Source organism: Pelodiscus sinensis, chromosome 19 (genome assembly GCF_052426305.1).
Source record: "Pelodiscus sinensis isolate ZL-2025 chromosome 19, ASM5242630v1, whole genome shotgun sequence".
Classification (NCBI taxonomy): domain Eukaryota; kingdom Metazoa; phylum Chordata; order Testudines; family Trionychidae; genus Pelodiscus; species Pelodiscus sinensis.
In genome coordinates, this window is record NC_143070.1 from 26,813,503 (window position 1) to 26,829,612 (window position 16,110).

The 16,110-nt window shown below is 54.7% G+C and overlaps 6 non-coding genes across 6 annotated transcripts; 3 read left to right on the forward strand and 3 right to left on the reverse strand.

Annotated features, from left to right (window-relative positions):
• Positions 1-732: 732 nt before the first annotated feature.
• On the reverse strand, positions 733-815 carry TRNAL-UAA (transfer RNA leucine (anticodon UAA)). Its single transcript has one exon. It is a non-coding gene; the product is annotated as a tRNA-Leu (tRNA).
• A 1,551-nt stretch (positions 816-2,366) lies between these two features.
• TRNAT-CGU (transfer RNA threonine (anticodon CGU)) lies at positions 2,367-2,440 on the forward strand. Its single transcript has one exon. It is a non-coding gene; the product is annotated as a tRNA-Thr (tRNA).
• A 1,208-nt stretch (positions 2,441-3,648) lies between these two features.
• Positions 3,649-3,730, reverse strand: TRNAS-AGA (transfer RNA serine (anticodon AGA)). The gene has a single exon. It is a non-coding gene; the product is annotated as a tRNA-Ser (tRNA).
• A 1,927-nt stretch (positions 3,731-5,657) lies between these two features.
• Positions 5,658-5,731, forward strand: TRNAI-AAU (transfer RNA isoleucine (anticodon AAU)). Its single transcript has one exon. It is a non-coding gene; the product is annotated as a tRNA-Ile (tRNA).
• A 3,925-nt stretch (positions 5,732-9,656) lies between these two features.
• TRNAS-GCU (transfer RNA serine (anticodon GCU)) lies at positions 9,657-9,738 on the reverse strand. Its single transcript has one exon. It is a non-coding gene; the product is annotated as a tRNA-Ser (tRNA).
• Positions 9,739-14,336: 4,598 nt separating this feature from the next.
• TRNAC-GCA (transfer RNA cysteine (anticodon GCA)) lies at positions 14,337-14,408 on the forward strand. The gene has a single exon. It is a non-coding gene; the product is annotated as a tRNA-Cys (tRNA).
• Positions 14,409-16,110: the final 1,702 nt, after the last annotated feature.

Sequence of the window (16,110 nt, forward strand, 5' to 3'; positions counted from 1 at the left end):
CTCAGCCAGTGGGTTAGAAGCACCGGGACACAGAGAGACTCAGGAGCTGCTCAGAGACAACCACTGGCGAGAAGCAGAACAATTCCCCCAGCAGTCGATTGGTTCTGGCTCATTTGCTGGGACTTAAGGAGAACAACAAAGTCCTGAATCAAGTATCAGAGGGGTAGCCATGTTAGTCTGAATCTGCAAAAGCGACAGAGAGTCCTGTGGCACCTTATAGACTACCTAAAGTGTAGGAGCATAAGCTTTCGTGGGCAAAGACCCACTTCGTCAGATGCATCTGACGAAGTGGGTTTTTGCCCACGAAAGCTTATGCTCCTACACTTCAGTTAGTCTATAAGGTGCCACAGGACTCCTCGTCGCTTTAACAAAGTCCTGAGTCTCCCCCCTGTGACTGGCCCCTGCTCAGCCAATCAGAACTGGGACTAGAACTGGAAGGCTGTGTCTACACTGGTGGGTTATTGCGCAAGAAGGGCCACACTGCCCACTCGCTCTTGTGCAAGAAGTTTTATAGTAAAGTGTGGTAAGAAAGGGCTTCTTGCACAAGAGAGCATCCACACTGCCATGGATGCTCTTGCACAGAACACAAACACACCAGCATGGATGTGTTCTTGCACAAGAACCCAGCAGTGCAGATATAGCCCAAGGGACCTTCAGAGACAAAGTCCAGTCCCCTGCCTTACAGCAGGATTAAACACCATCCTGATCAATGTCTCGCCAAAGAAGGGAAGTTACCAGGAGTGGGGTTTGAACCCACGCAGACAAACATCTATTGGATCTTAAGTCCAACGCCTTAACCACTCGGCCATCCTGGTGGTGTAGAGGAAAGCAGACATGAGAAACTTTTCTCCCCAAACAGCCCAGGGACTCCCTCTCAGAGCATGTGCCCATCCCATCCCTGTACCAGGGCTTCCCACCGTGAGGGCGAGAGCTGCCCCCTCCTCACAGCAAAGAGGGAAGCAGGGAAAAGGGAAGAAAAATGAGACAAAACCCAACGTCCCCAGGGATTCCGAGGAACAAAGGCCTGGTGGGGAAAATATGCCCCCTCCCTTCACCCAATGTTTTCCCTGCCTTGCATTCGGCAAGCCCCCAGGGATCAGGCCAGTGTTTCCAGCCTTTGTGTTTATACCATGGACAGACAAACCATTCACAAACTTTTGCCAGACCAGTAACATTTTATTTACATATCACTGCGCATGCACAGACTGCACTGAGCGCCGCACCAGGCTAAAGTCTACTCACCATGGGCGGGTAGATTGCCCTAATTGCCGAGCCCTGCATATCTGCATACGCATTATGCAAATAAGTGTAAATATCTGCAAACGCTGATCTGCTCACTCCCCCAACCTCGCACGTGCTGGGAGCTGGGAGCAGTTTCCCTGGACCCAGGCTGGAATCAAAGCCACCTCTGCTGGGAGCAGCCCTGGGCCAGATCCGCCCCCTATAGCCCTGGGGGGCTGCTCTCTGGGGAAGGGGAGGGGGTATCTTTTACCTGCCCCCACAAGGGGCAGGGACTGGGCTGGGGCACTGCCCTGGGAGAGGTTCCTACATCGCACTGGCCCTGCGGGAGATTCCCCCTCCTGGCAGGTGGCACTGGGGGAGCTCTGAGGCTCCAGGGCAAAGGCCTCCAGCCCCCCAGTCCCTGGGATTAGGAGGCCCTGGAACCAGGCCCCCTGGAGTAGCATTGTGGCCAGGGGGCTCTGACACACAATGGGGCTGGCCCCAGAGCCGAGGGCCTAAGCTTACCCAGGCTCATACCAAGGGGCTTTCTGTGGTGCCAGGCAGGGGAGGGAGGCCAGGCCCAGGCCGGTGGGAGAAGGGGCAGCGCCTGCCAGGGCAGCAAGGGGAGCTGCAGGGAGCGAGACGCGGCGTTTCTGCCTGGATCACTCAAGGGTCCTTCTGCGGGTGAAGCGCCTGTGACACCCCTGTGCTGCTGGGTTCTCCTGCCCCTCCCATTCGGGGGGCTCTTGCCCTGGCACTCATGAGAGGGCCAACATAGGCAAAGCAGCCTGCCCCAGGCACCTTCCATAGCTCAGCTGGCAGAGCAGAGGCCTATAGCGGGTGCTCGGCAAGTGCCCTTAGGTTGCTGATTCAACTCCAGCTGAAAGGGGAGATTCTTCTCCCTCCCCCTGGCTGCAGGCCCGGCCTTAGGACCAGGCGGCTGCCTTGGGTCTGTCCCTTTGGGGCCTGGTGCTACAATTGACAAAAAGGTTTTGGGTACCAGCTGCCAATCAAATGTCTTGGGCTGCGCAGGCCTTGAGTCATGGCAAGAGCTGGAGGGGAATGGGGAACGGCTGCATGTTGGAATGGGAAGGGGGGGGTCTGGCACCATAAAGTAGAACAGTTTTAGGGTTGCTTCCAAGGAGGGCACCATGGCTTAATTGGCTAAAGCACCTGCCTCGTAAGCAGGAGAGCCTGGGTTCAACTCCCAGTGGTGCCTTGTTGCCAGGTCAATGGGTCTTTTCTTCCCACCATTCTTCAACATGTATCTGGAGTTGGTTTTACCTTCAGTTGACCTTGGTGGTGCCCTCACAGTGGGAGTAGGATAGTAGCAAAGAGCAGGAGGTGCCCTAAGGGTTTGATTTAGTGAGGCTCATAGAGACTACAGCTACACTAGAAGTTTTCTCTGTAAAAAATATGTTAATGAGGGACTCAATTGCATCAGTCACAATCTCATTTGCATATTTTCTGCCAATGGGATTGCTGTGCAAAAACAATCAGTGTGAACATTTTTTTTTGCACAAATTTCCCTTTTTCCACAAGATTCTTATGCCCCCTAAAAAGAGGTATCCTGATCTTGCAGAAAAAGGGGGTTTTGCACAAACAGAAAACTTCCATGCTGCTTGTTATTGCACGACAACCCCAGTACAAAACCAGTTTGTCAGAAAATATGCAAATGAGATCATGACTCATGTAAATGAGACCCTCATTAGCAGGGCTCAGCAAATAATGTAATCTACTCGCCCGTGGATGTAAGTAATTACATCCTGGAAGAGCTGGAGCAGAGCAATCTGCACATGTGCAGAATGATCTGCGTGTGCGCAGAGCGCAGAACCATGCGAAACCACGTGGCTGGCGAGCAGAGCTCCCCGCTGCTTGGCAAGCCCTGTTCATTAGCACATCTTTTGCTGAGAAAACTCACAGTGTAGACACAACCGGAGACTCTGGTGCTGATCATGCAATAGAAGCACATTATGTTCAAACAGCTGCCATGTGAATGTACCTGAAAGTCACAAGGATCAATGATCTGTGTGAAAGGCAGGTGGCCAGTAATTAGAGCCCCATGTATGTTGTGTGCACAATGGAAGGTAGGAATGTGCACTGGGTAGTCTGATAATTGTGTTTAGTGAAAAGTAATAGGTGTAATCGCAGTGCGCAGGAGGGTTTTTCTTGTGCAAGAAGGGGCAGTGTAGATGCTCCTTCTGGTGCAAGAGTCTCTTCTGAAAAAAATGGTGGCTCATTAGCTATGCAAATGAGGCTCAGTAATATTCCAAACTTAGCTTCATTTGCATATTACTCATGGAAGAAGCTGTGAGTGTAGACATAGCCCAGGTGTCCCTTCTGATGGAACAGGCACGTTCTTCTCCCGGGTCTCAGAGTTTGGGTACCTTGTTGGCCTAGGAAGGGGTGCAACCAAAATACAGGCCTCTCTGTGAGCAGGATTTGAACCTGCGCAGGGGAACCCTATTGGATTTCTAGTCCAACACCTTAACCACTCGGCCATCACAGCTCTGAGACTTAATAGCTCAGGGAAACTGGTAAATAATTCCAGTGTCCAGGCCTGACGTCACCTGACAGAATTCACACAGCAAACCATTTCAACAATCATGCAGAGGAGTCCTGGCTGCTCTGGTCTGAGACTGCCTTGGAGGTGAGTTCTGCTTCCAGGGCTTCTCTCCTCCTTCTTGGTCTTCTCCCTTCCTTTCCCTTTTCCTCCTTCTTCCTCTTCTCTTTTCCCCTTTTCCTTCTTCTCCCTGGTCTCCTTCTTGGACCCCAGTTTATAGAGTGAAAATTGAGTCCTGCTTAACCAATTATTTTAGTTTAATGTTACTAACCAAAGATAACATACTATTATGATTTACCTAACCAATCATACTGCACTGCCTTTGTTGATTTCCCCCCAGCAACATTAATGATACAGCAGAGAGAAACAGTTACAATGCAGACAGCGACCACACAGACAAACAATAGGAAAGTGAGGACAATAATCATAGAATGCCAATTGCACAAACACTGATAAGCAGTTTTTTGCCAGACAAAATGCTGTTAACTAAGTTTTCTCTTCCCATCCTGAGATCTGTTTCTTACTTGGTGACAGTGGGTGTCCTTAGGATCCAAGCCCCTTCTCACAGCCTAGTGTGACCCTATTGAAATGCTATTTGGATGGAATGTGAGCCCAGGCTTTACAGTTAATTGCTGCCTCTCTGCAGAATGGTAAAGGTTAGATTTGCTGAATAGCTGGAGGCCTTCCAATGGATACATATTGTTACAAAGAACCTTTCCAAGCATGAGATACCAGAACCCACAAGCACAGTCAACACAACTGCAAAGGGACTCAAACCCTGTAGTCATCCAACCCAAAGTCAGATGCTTTATCTTTTAGGCCACACAGTCTTGGCCTGCGTACAAATAGACTTTTTGAAGTGTGTAAGAAGGGAGCAGTGTACCTAGGCCCCCCTCCCTTTGTTCTTCCAAAGCCGGTTGGGTGGGGTGGGGCTGGTTATGGGGAGGCAGAGCCCTGTGCCTGTCTCAGGGCATCCCAGGGAGGCTCCTTGCAGCCCAGGAGGAGAAGGGGGCTCTGGGTGGAAGGAAACAAGCAAAGCTGGTCCCAGTGGCCATGAGCTGAGGCTCCAGTTCAGTGTAATTGAGTCACTGCTGGCTCATGTAGATCCCATGTTGTAAGGGGCAGCACTCAGACTCTGAATCCTGTGAGCTGAGTTCAAATCTCAGTGGGACTTGCTGGGGCTGGGTTGGTTGCTGCAAAACCCTCCCACTTTATGGGCTTTGGGCTCCTTGTCTACAAGCTCCCCAGAGAGAGAGTTTTGTGTCTGATGCCCCCTGGAGCTCAGTCTGATGCTATGATCTGCCTGGCTGAGATGGGCTGGGCCCTAAAACTTAACCTGCCTGGAGCTTGCTGCTTACCCTTGTGGTCTCTTGTGTGGTCCCCAGGAGCTGCCAGGCTCTGACTCTTGCCCGCCTGGCGCTAGCAGGTGACCCCCCCAAACAATCTTTTAAATGGGTCTTTCTGGTCCCTCTCAGGGTGTTTTTCTCCTCAGCAGCAGCGCACAAGAGAGAAGCTGTTGCCAGTGGCCCTGCAAGACAAGATGAGCTTTGCCTGCCCCCCTCAGCCTGACCCGCTACTTGGCCCCATTCCTGCCTCTCTTCCCAGTGGCCAAAAGGGGCTGCGGCTGCTGCCGACAGGGAAGAAGCTAGGAGGCAAGGTGCTGGCAGCAGGAGATTTCTGCTGCTTCTTTGCCCTGGGTCTGCCGGCCGCCAGCCACCTTGACCAAACCTCAAACCAGCTGGACTAGCCAGCCCACGTCACAGTGAGTCGCTAGTGACCCTGTCAGAGAAGAGCCATTGGAAGCTTCAGAGACATCCCTGCAGCTGCCGGAGGTGCCTTTCTGAAAGGGCCATTTGTAAGCTCAGCTCCTGAAGGCCGGCTAGCTCAGTTGGTTAGAGTGTGGTGCTAATAACACCAAGGTCATGGGTTCAAGCCCCGTGTTGGCCACACAGTTGTTTGCTGTGGTGACTACTTTAGCTGCCAGCTATGGACAGACAAGCAGAAACAGGCAAAAGGCTGAGAGCTTTGCAGGACTCAGGCCAGAGAACTGGTAGGAGGAGGCTCCAGCCTGCACAGACCCAGTGGCTAAAAGGGCCTTGGCCTGGCCTGCTTTCTCCAAGAGTAGGCAAAACTCTTCTCTTCCCTCCATTGTCCCCAGTGGGGTGACCTGATGCCCAAATTCCTGCTGCTGCAGTGACTTCCCCGAGGCTCTGTATGTCCAGGAAACTGGGACCATGTGCCCAGCCCACAGCGCTGCTGCCAACCACCTGGTCACCTGCTTCAGTGGCCCAGCAGCCCCTCCCCCGAACCCCGAACCTGCTCCTGCTCAAGGCCCCCCTGAACCCACCCAGGCTCCTGCTCCTGTGACTTCTGGACTAGCCAGCCCACATCTCAGTGAGTCGCCCGTGGCCCCATCAGAGACGAGCTCGTGGCTGCCTGTGGGGTCTTTCCCAAAGGGCCCCTCGTGGGCTGCTGGCTCAGCTGTTTAGAGCTTGATGCTGATAACGCCCAGGTGGTGGGTTCAAGCCCCATGCTGGCCACAGGGGTGTCTGGTTTGGTGACTTGCCTTTGTGTAGCTGCCTGCTATGGACAGGGAAGGAGAAAGAAGCCCTGGGAGGTGAAGCAGCGGGAGGGAAGCAAGGAGCAGAGTGTCAGCTGCCAACTGAGAGTCACAGGTGCCCTCTGCCTCCTGGGACCGCCCCTCCCTGAGCCACCAGCCCCCTGACTCTCACTGTGGGCCCCTTGGGGAGTCCACTCACTCTCCCATTGCCTGGCGGTGACAGAAGCGGTAGAGACAGGCCCCAGGGAGCAGAGTTGCCCACTGGGAAAGTGCCGGCTACACAGGGGAGAGGCAGTGGCTCCCTCCACATGGTCTCCAGCTGGCTCCCTGGGGGTGGGGCCTTGATGCTTCCTTGCTGGCCTAACAAGAGAGCTCTTTGCCCTGCCTCCATGAACTCCTCACAAAGCTGATTGGCTGACTGAGAATGCCACTCAAGGGCACAATCACTCAACTCCCTGGCATGCACTGAGTGATGGAGCTGACTGACGGGAGGTGTCGGTGGAGCAGGTCAGAAGCCCAGCCCCGTCTCCTGTCACTGGAGAGATGGCCCTGTGCAGGGATATGAGAGTATCCCAGGGATGTTCCTCACAGCCCAGAAGAAGAAGGGGCTCTGGGTGGAAAGAAACCAAGTAAAGCAGGTCCCAGTGGGCATGAACTGGGCACCAGTTTGGCCCAGTTGATTGAGGGGTGGTTGGTGTCATGGGCAGCGCTCAGGACTCGGAAACCTGCAAACTGAGGCCCCATTCCTGCCTCCCTTCCCGGGCTGACCCAGTGGCCGAAAGGGGGTGCGGCTGCTGCTGGCAGGGAAGAAACTGGGAGGCAAGGTGCTGGCAGCAAGAGATTCCGGCTTCTCTTTGCCCTGGGTCTGCCGGCCGCCAGCCACCTTGACCAACCCTCAAACCAGCTGGACTAGCCAGCCCACATCACAGTGAGTCGCTAGTGGCCCTGTCAGAGAAGAGCCATTGGCAGCTGCAGAGATGTCTCTGCAGCTGCCTGAGACGCCTTTCTTGAAAGGGCCACTGGTGAACTGTGGAACTGCACTTTTGTAGGCCGGCTAGCTCAGTTGGTTAGAGTGTGGTGCTAATAACGCCCAGGTGATGGGTTCAAGCCCCATGCTGGCCAGAGTGGTGTTTGGTTTGGTGACTTCCCTTCCTTTAACTGCCTGCTATGGACAGGGAAGCAAAACGAAGCAAATATGTGAACTTTGCAGGAAGCAGGGCAGAGATCTGGCAGAGGGAGGCTCCAGCCTGTACAGCCCCAGTGGCTAAAAGGGCCTTGGCCTGGCTTCCTGTCCCCAAAAGCAGGGGAACTGATGCCCAAATTCCTGCTGCTGCAGTGGCTACCTCAAGGCACCAGCTGGGGGGCAGGCTCTGGAGCCCAAGCCACACAGGGAGACTCAATATGACCGGGAGGCCTGGAGCGTGTGAGCCCTGCACAGAGGCTGCTGCTGGGGGTCTTCTTCAGTGGCCCAGCAGCTCATGTTCCCCTGAACCAGCTTCTCCCCCTGGAGCCACCCCCCAGCGCTGCTGAGGCCCCTGACATGAGGCAGTGGGACCACCAGAGGAAGGTGCCAGCCTTAGCCCTTCCTCCCAGCCTGCTCCCCCTCCCAGGGTCTTTCCCCAGCTCCTCCCCGGTTCTACATTCCCCACATAAAAACCAGAGAGTTTGTTCTTTCAACAGGGAAAAGTCCTGATTGTATTACCAGCGGGGGGGAGAGGGGGGACACAGAGGGCAAAAAATGAGGAGTAAAGTTAGTTGGAACCAAGGGGCTGGGTTTAAACTACTGCAGAAAAAAGGACTCTGCCCCTGGAGCTGCCCTGTCCTCTCCAGAGCCCTTAGGCTGGCACTGGGGAGGCCTGAGCCCAGGCAGTGCCCAGCCAAGGGGGAGGGAAGGGCTGGGGGATGTTCTGAAAGGCTGCTGGCACCGTTAGACCCTTTTTTTAGCAGTGAGGGAGAGGTGGGAAAGGAGCCTGAGTTAACCTCTTGGGTCACAGCTGCTGTAACATGTGGCAAGAAAGTTGACTATGGAGTTGTTTGGTAAAAGTTGCCAGGGGCTTCCCTGACTGGGAATTGAACCCAGGACACAGCAGTGAAAGTGCTGGAGCCTAATCACTAGACAACCAGAGACACATAAAACATGTCTCCTTGCTCACCTACACTAGCCTTTCACAGGCCATTTAATGTCCACTTCAGGATGCGGGGAGGGTCCATTCTCCCTTGCCCAGAGGGGACAAGAACAGCCAAATAGAACAGCAAAGCAGCCAGACTGGGCCATGCCAGTTTGCCAGACCAAATAACTAGCCCCCCCGCTCTGGAGTCTCTGCCTCTCATGGGCCTTCTCATCCTCAGGCTCCGCTTTGTCTCCAGAAAGACCCTGCTCTGCTCCAGCCACCTCCCTCCGGCTGTCACTTCTAGAGCAAAATGCATCCCTTCATTCTGACTTTGCACACCTGGGGTTTTAATACTCAGAGCTGCACCTGACACCAGCATTGGCTAGTGAGGGGTCTGAACAGCTTCTGCAGAGAGGGAGAGAGAGAGAGAGCCACTGTGGAGCATCCTTGCCAACTGTCTCAGAAAGCAGAGGAATGTAAATTCTTTGTCAGGTGGGACAGTGCCAGAGACAGAAATTCACCTTCTAAATGTCCCTTCTTCAACTTTTAGCTCCTGATTAAGCCCCTTTGAAGAAGCCAGATACACAGGAAGGGCTGATCACACCCCTCTGAAAATCAGCTTTCCATGGATGTCTGTAGCTGGCTCCAAGTCATGGGACTTGACATCTCGTCTCCCTCCCGAAACCAAGTGTCTCCCACCGTTGCAGCCTCCTGAGGCTCTATGGCCGTGTCTGTACAGCAGGGACGGCAACACTCACAGCCCCACAGGAGGGCCCCCCTGGCCTAGCAATGTGGCCCCCTGAGCAGCCTCTGATGTTCCCTGCGTGAGCCCCAGAACCAGCCCTGAGTGACAGGGGCAGGGAGAGCAGCTCACACATGCCAAGGGGCTGGCCAGGGGCAGGACATGAGCCTGCAAGGCAGCAGTGACATCACAAGGAACTTTTGCAGCACCTCAGCTCATTGGCTGGGAGGCAGTGACCTCATAGAGGGACCATGGCAACAGCCAGGTGGGACATCTCAGAGACCCCCATGGCCTGGCTGCCTGGAATCTCCTTTGTGAGGTTTCCCCTTGAGGGCAAAAGGGATTGAGGGTCTGAGCTGGGAGTGTCTCTGTGGAGATTTCCCCTGTGGGGCAGGCAGGGTTGCAGGAGAGGCTGGCACTGAACCTCTGAGAGAGGCAAGAGAACAGGCTGCAAAAACCCAATGAGGATGGGATTTGAACCCATGCGTGCAGAGCACAATGGATTAGCAGTCCATCGCTTTAACCACTCGGCCACCTCATCTGAGCTGTTACAATTTGTTTCAAATCACCTGAAGTCAGCACTTCAGGGAACCTTTCTGCCACTTGCTGACTGGCCAAGGACACCCAGGGCGGGAAGGTTTTGGCTTTTCACAATGTTCCCTGGGCTGTTGTACAAAGCTCAGTGCTGGTAACAAACCCAAACACCCCTGGCTACATCTACCCTGTTTTGTGCAAAAGGTCTTGCCCAACAGTGTGTCCACACTGCCATGTGCTGTTGCACAAGAGAAGTGCTTTTCTGTAAAAGCAGCCATGGCAGTGTGGACGCTCTCCTGCGCAGGAAAGTCTGACAGGCATTTTAGATATTTGGCTTTCTTGAGCAAGAAACCCCTGTTGCCCGTCCACACTGCCTCCTTGTGGACGAGTTCTTGCACAAGAGGGCTTATTACTCGGGGGGGGAGAGCAATAACTTCTGTGCAAGAAGCCCTGTTGTCTGATGCTGCACTATAAATTTACTTGCGCAAAAATGTGCCTTCAGTGTAGACGCTCTGCAAGATTTTACACAAGAGCAGTTGCTCTTGCACAAAAAGCCGCCAGTGTAGACGTAGCCCTGCAGTGTAAATACAGCCTGAGAGACACGAGGAAATGAAGTGGCCAGAGCCTCCCCCCAGCAGGCTGGCCCTCAACAGGACGGGCACGTCTACACAGCACCCTCACCTCGAAGTGAGCTGTGCAGTGTGAGTGGGCTGCCCGGCACCCCAGGGGAAGGTCTGTGGGGAGTTTCCAAGGCAACAACAGCTACAAAGTTTCATAATCTACACTCATGTGACTGTGATTTATTCCTCCGCTGGCAAGTGTCTCTGAAGGGATGAGAAATGCAGGGCCCAGGTGCAGGGAGCCGGGTCACATTCTCCTGCCTGAGTCTCAGTCCTGGCTGAAGCCTGGCTACAGAGAGAAGAGGCCAGTGCAAACAGCCCCATGGCAGTGAGGGAGTCAGTAGGTAGGTGGGTGGGTGGAGCAGGGAGCTGGGGGCAGAGTTCAGCTCTAACTCACTAGGGGTGCGTCCCATAGTTCAAAATAATCAATGCGCCTACAGGCAGTCCCCGGGTTACGTACAAGATAGGGACTGTAGGTTTGTTCTTAAGTTGAATCTGTATGTAAGTCAGAACTGGCATCCAGATTCAGCTGCTGCTGAAACTGATCAGTTTCAACAGGGGCTGAATCTGGACGCCAGTTCTGACTTATAAACAGATTCAACGTAAGAACCCCAGGCATCCCCAAGTCAGCTGCTGCTGAAACTGATCAGCGGCTGATTCCAGGAAGCCCGGGGCAGGGGCTTCCTGTAGTCAGCCACTGGTCATTTTCAGCAGCTGCTGACTTGGGGACACCTGGGGCAGAGCAGCTGGGGTGCTGCTGGGTTGGTCCAGTGGCGCCCAGAGCGGCGCTACGGGACCAACCGGCAGCGCCCCAGCTGCTGTACCACAGGCGTCCGGAGCAAAGCCGCGGAGCACGGGGGCAGCGAGACAGCCCAGACGCGCCGTGGCTATCCTGCTGCCCTTGGGCTCCGTGGCTTTGCTCTGCTTTGCTCCCCGTCCTCCTGGTCTGCAGACCAGGGGGATGGGGAGCAAAGCGGCGGAGCACGCGGGCAGCGGGACAGCCCAGACGCGCCGTGGCTATCCTGCTGCCCTCGGGCTCCGCGGCTTTGCTCTGCTCTGCTCCCCGTCCCCCTGGTCTGCAGACCAGGGGGAGGGAGAGCAGAGCAGAGCAAAGCCATGGAGCCCGAGGGCAGCAGGATAGCCACGGCGCGTCTGGGCTGTCAGCTGGCCGCGTGCTCCGCTGCTTTGCTCTGCTCTGCTCTGCTCCCCCCCCCCCTGGTCTGCAGACCAGGGGGAGGGGGAGCAGAGCAGAGCATGCGGCCAGCTGACAGCCCAGATGCGTCTGGGCTGTCAGCTGGCCGCGTGTTCCGCCGCTTTGCTTCCTCTCCCTGGTCTGCTGGAGACCAGGGAGAGGAAGGGCCCCGTTCGTAACTGCGGATCCGACATAAGTCGGATCCGCGTAACTCGGGGACTGCCTGTATTTTGAAATAGCTTATTTTGTAATTTGGGGCTGGCTACACAGCACTTCGAAATAAATCCCCATGCAGGGACGTCGGAATAGCGAGCCTGTTATAGCTTGAAATAAGGGGCTTGCTCTTAAGACGCGTCAGTGTGATATGAGCACCACGTCCTAAACCTCCGAGCTAGCCGACCCACAGGTGTGAGTCTCACAAGTAGCACTCGCAGGGATGTTGTGGGCTCTGGAACAAGGTGGGTGAGGCAGCAAAGCCTTTTGCAGGCAGGGGAATTAGCTCAAGTGGTAGAGCACTCGCTTAGCATGCGAGAGGCAGTGGGATTGATGCCCACATTCTCCAATTACAGCACTATCCTTTAATTTCAGTGGCCCCCTCCCTCTTCTTACCTTCTCTCCCAAAAGAGACAGACCCCCCCAGTGGCAAAGCAGAGAGTGGAGATATCCAACTCACCAGCCCATCAGGCTCTGGGGTGCAATGGAAAGTATGTTGGACTTCTAAGCTGTAGTGGTTAATGTGAGTCCAGCAAGACATTCAAAGGCTGTGGGTTCAAGTCCCACCAGAGTCACTTTAGCTGCTTCCTAATTTCCAGGGTGCAGCTTTTACAGACCAGTCAATCCTTAGGCTGACACTGGGGTGGGCTGGCATCCAGGCAATTCCCAGCAGACCCCAGTAAGGGTGGAGGGAAGGGCTGGTCCTTGGGGTTAGGGCTGGGAGTTGTTCTGAAAGGACCATTTTGTCCCTCCCTGTCTCCTACTAGTGCTGAGCAACACTCAGGCTGTGACACGGCTGCCAAACATCCTGGACAGTTAATAATGAGCCAGACGGGTTTGTTGGCAGCTCAGTGTGCGGAGCCTTAGATGAAACATTTAAAGGTCCCTGGTTCAATCCCAGGCTTTGCCATGTCTCTCGGTGCAGCAGGGCCCTCTCTGCTCCCCTTATCATGCTCGTGCCCTGTGACATCCCCTCATCCATCCTGGCAGCAGCCCATCTTTGCTTCTAAACCTCCCTCAGATTGGCTGCTTCTGCTTCTTTGGCTAAAGTCCCTCCCCCTGTGCGTGTGGCTGGCAGGGATTGCTCGAGGGATCCATTTACATGTAGCTTCACTGAAACGCCCCTCATTGGCCTGCGCCCAGGTCAGTCCATGTGTGTTAAAGGGCCTCAGGGAGCACAGAGCAGAGGGATCCCCTCGACACACACACACAGTCCCAGCCCCAAGACTCCCCCATATCCCAGATCCTGTGCCCTGACTTCTCTACCCTCCCACATCCTCACCCCTGCCCTGAGCCCCTCCCCACTCTCACACACTCCCCAAATCCCTGCTTGAGCCTCCCACACTCCTCCTTTTAATTTCTTACAGGTACTGTCCTATCACAACCCCTCCCCCCACTTCCTGCCTTGAGCCTCGCCCTCCCTCCTGCCCAGCCCAAGGGGTGGTGCCCAATAGAACAGGCCCTGTGAGAAATGTGTCACTTTCAGCCCTGGGAGCAGCTCAGCCATGCAAAGGGGCTGCCTGGGGCAGGACATTAGCCCTGGAGGGCAGGGGTGGGTGTGGCAGTGACATCACAAGGGCCTTTTGCAGCCCCTCAGCTTATTGGCTAAGGGAGGTTGGGAGGTGATGACTTCACAGAGAGTCCATGACAGTGGCCAGGTGGGACAGGCTGCAGGGCAGGGGCCATCTCAGAGCCCCCCCCCCATGGCTTTGCTGCAGGGAGTCTCCTTGAGATCTGCCCTTGAGGCCTTTTTGGAGCCTTCTCCTTTCCCACGACTAAGTGACCTAGAAGGCCGACGTCTCTGTGGAGAAGGGAAGAGCCTCCAAGAAGACCATTGTACATGTAGCAGGGGAATTAGCTCAAGTGGTAGAGCGCTCACTTTCCATGTGAGAGGTAGTGGGATCGATATCCACATTCTCCAATGAGGGGAAAAAGTTCCAATTTTTCTTTTTACCAGCAGAGCCAGCCAGGGGGGGCTAAGTGGCTCCAGTAGCCCCCCCGGCCCGGCCCCCACTTCCTACTTGCTTTCCCTAAAACCAGCCACGTTGGGGCAGAGAGCTGCTGGACACCAGCCCTCCTGGCCAGACAGTGGCAGGAGCACTGGAGGCAGGTTGCAAGCGGGGCAGAATTAGCTGCATTGGAAAAGTGCTGCCTTTGCGCATGAGAGGTAGCAGGATTCACTCCCATCTTTTCATACCTACTCGCTGGTGCTGAGGGGCCAGCCCCTTTCCTGCCACCCCAACTCTTATTCCCACAAGGCGCTTTGTGCAGGGGCTGCTGGTCTTTCTGCCAAGGTGCGTGGCTGGGAGCCAGGACTCAGGACCCTCCCTAAAATATACAAATCCCTGCCCCCCACGACCCTCTGTTCCACTCACACTGTCTAGCTGCTGCCCACATGGAACTCAGGGGCCAGATGGGTGACTTGCCTTGCAGCTGTGACAGCATCAGACCCCTGCCACGCGCCTGCTCAGTGTGGAGACCAAGCCCAAGGGTGGCACCTGGGATGTGAGTTACACAAAAGCCTCTTGTCTCTTGCTCCTCGTCCAGTTCCCAACATTGGCTGCAGATGCCAATTTTTGTGGGGGTGTAGCTCAGTGGTAGAGTGTTTGACTGCAGATCAAGTGGTCCTTGGTTCAAATCCAAGTTCCCCCTTGGAAAATTTCCTTCTAGTGGAAATATTTTTCTTTCCAGGTCCAACACACTCTGGCTTTACATTGCTTGAGGTTCTTGACATTAATAAGAACCCTTAATGCAGAGTTACTCAACTTTGGAAGCCCTGGTGGCCACAATGAATGGCATTTAACCAGGATGGACAGGGAAGGTATCCCTAGCTGGTGTATTCCAGAAGCTGGGAATGGGTGACGGAAGGAATCACTTAACAAGAGTCTGTCCTGAGGATTCCCTCGGGACAATGAAATTGGCTGCTGTTGTGAGACAGGATCCTGAGCTAGTTGGGCAACTGGCATGGCCCAGTCTGGCTGCTTTGATGTTCTGTTTGGTTTCTGTTCTTGTCCCCTCTGGGCAAGGGAGAATGGACCCTCATCACCCTCATCCTGCGAAAGGCTAGTGTGGGTGAGCAAAGAGGCATGTGTCAGGTGTCTCTGGTGGTCTAGTGGCTAGGATACAAAACTCTTGCTGGTCTAGTCCCCACTCAGGGAAACCAGCCTGATGTTTCACATGGCCACTGTCTAGTCATTTTTCTCACCTCATTGTCTCATGTTACAGCAGCTGTGACCCAAGAGGTTACTTCAGGCTCCTTCCCACCTCTCCCTCACTGCTAAGGCAACATTTGCCATTTTCACATGGGGCAGAGCTGGGTGACTCAAACTGCCCCTTCTCTCTCCTGCATGGGCAGCACTACAGGAAGAGGAGCTGACACTCTGCTCCATGCTTCCTTTTTCACCTTTCAGGACTTTTTTCTCCTTCCTTGTTCATACCAGGTAGGTACACAAAGGCAAGGCACCAAACCAAACAGCCTTGGTGCCAGCATGGGGCTTGAACCCATAACCTCGGCATTACTAGTATCAAGCATTAAACACCCAAGCCAGCCTCCCCACAAAAGATCCATTGGAAAAGACAGTACAGACAGCTACAGGGATGTCTCTGCAGCTGCCAAGGGCTTTTCTCTGCTGGGGCCACTAGTGACTCACTGTGATGTGGGTCCAGCTAGTCCAGCTGGTCTGAGGCTTGGTCAAGCTCATCTTGCCTTACAGGGCCACTGGCAACAGCTGCTCTCTTGTGTGCTGCTGTGGGGAAAAGCTTCCCTGACAGCTGCTGAACTAGCTTGGTGGGGACAGTGTTAAACTGAAGGTTTAAAGGTGTCTGGTTCAATTCCTGGCTCTGGCAGGAGACCTTTGTTTCTGTGGCTGAGCTGTTGGTTGGGTCTTCTGTAGAGAACCTGTCTGTCCCCCCTAAAAGGGCCTTACCTGCTCTGCCTCATCCAGGGGAGGGGAAAAGAACTCTCCTTATAAGTAGAGTCAAACCAGCCACCTAGGGGCAGCTGCTCCAGTCCTCTGCTCTATAAGCTGAGCTATGGAGGGGCCTTTTGGGGCTGCTTCTCTGTCCAGGTGTCTCTGTCCACAAGGGCAGGAACAGAATCCTGGACTCACCTTCTGCCCAGACTCACCCTCTTGGGAACAGCTGGTTGCAGAAGGTGAGGACAGAGGGTCTGTGCCCATCTGCCAGTAGCTCCTGGGGTGGGGGGCAGGGCTTTGTGTGTTGGTATCACACGTGACATCACAATGCCCTGATGCACATGGCTTGACACCCCCTCCTGGAGCAGCAGCAGGCTGGGAGGGCGGCGCGCTGGGATGGAACAGGCTGTCAAGCCTCTTTGGCTCCTGCCATCTGCTGC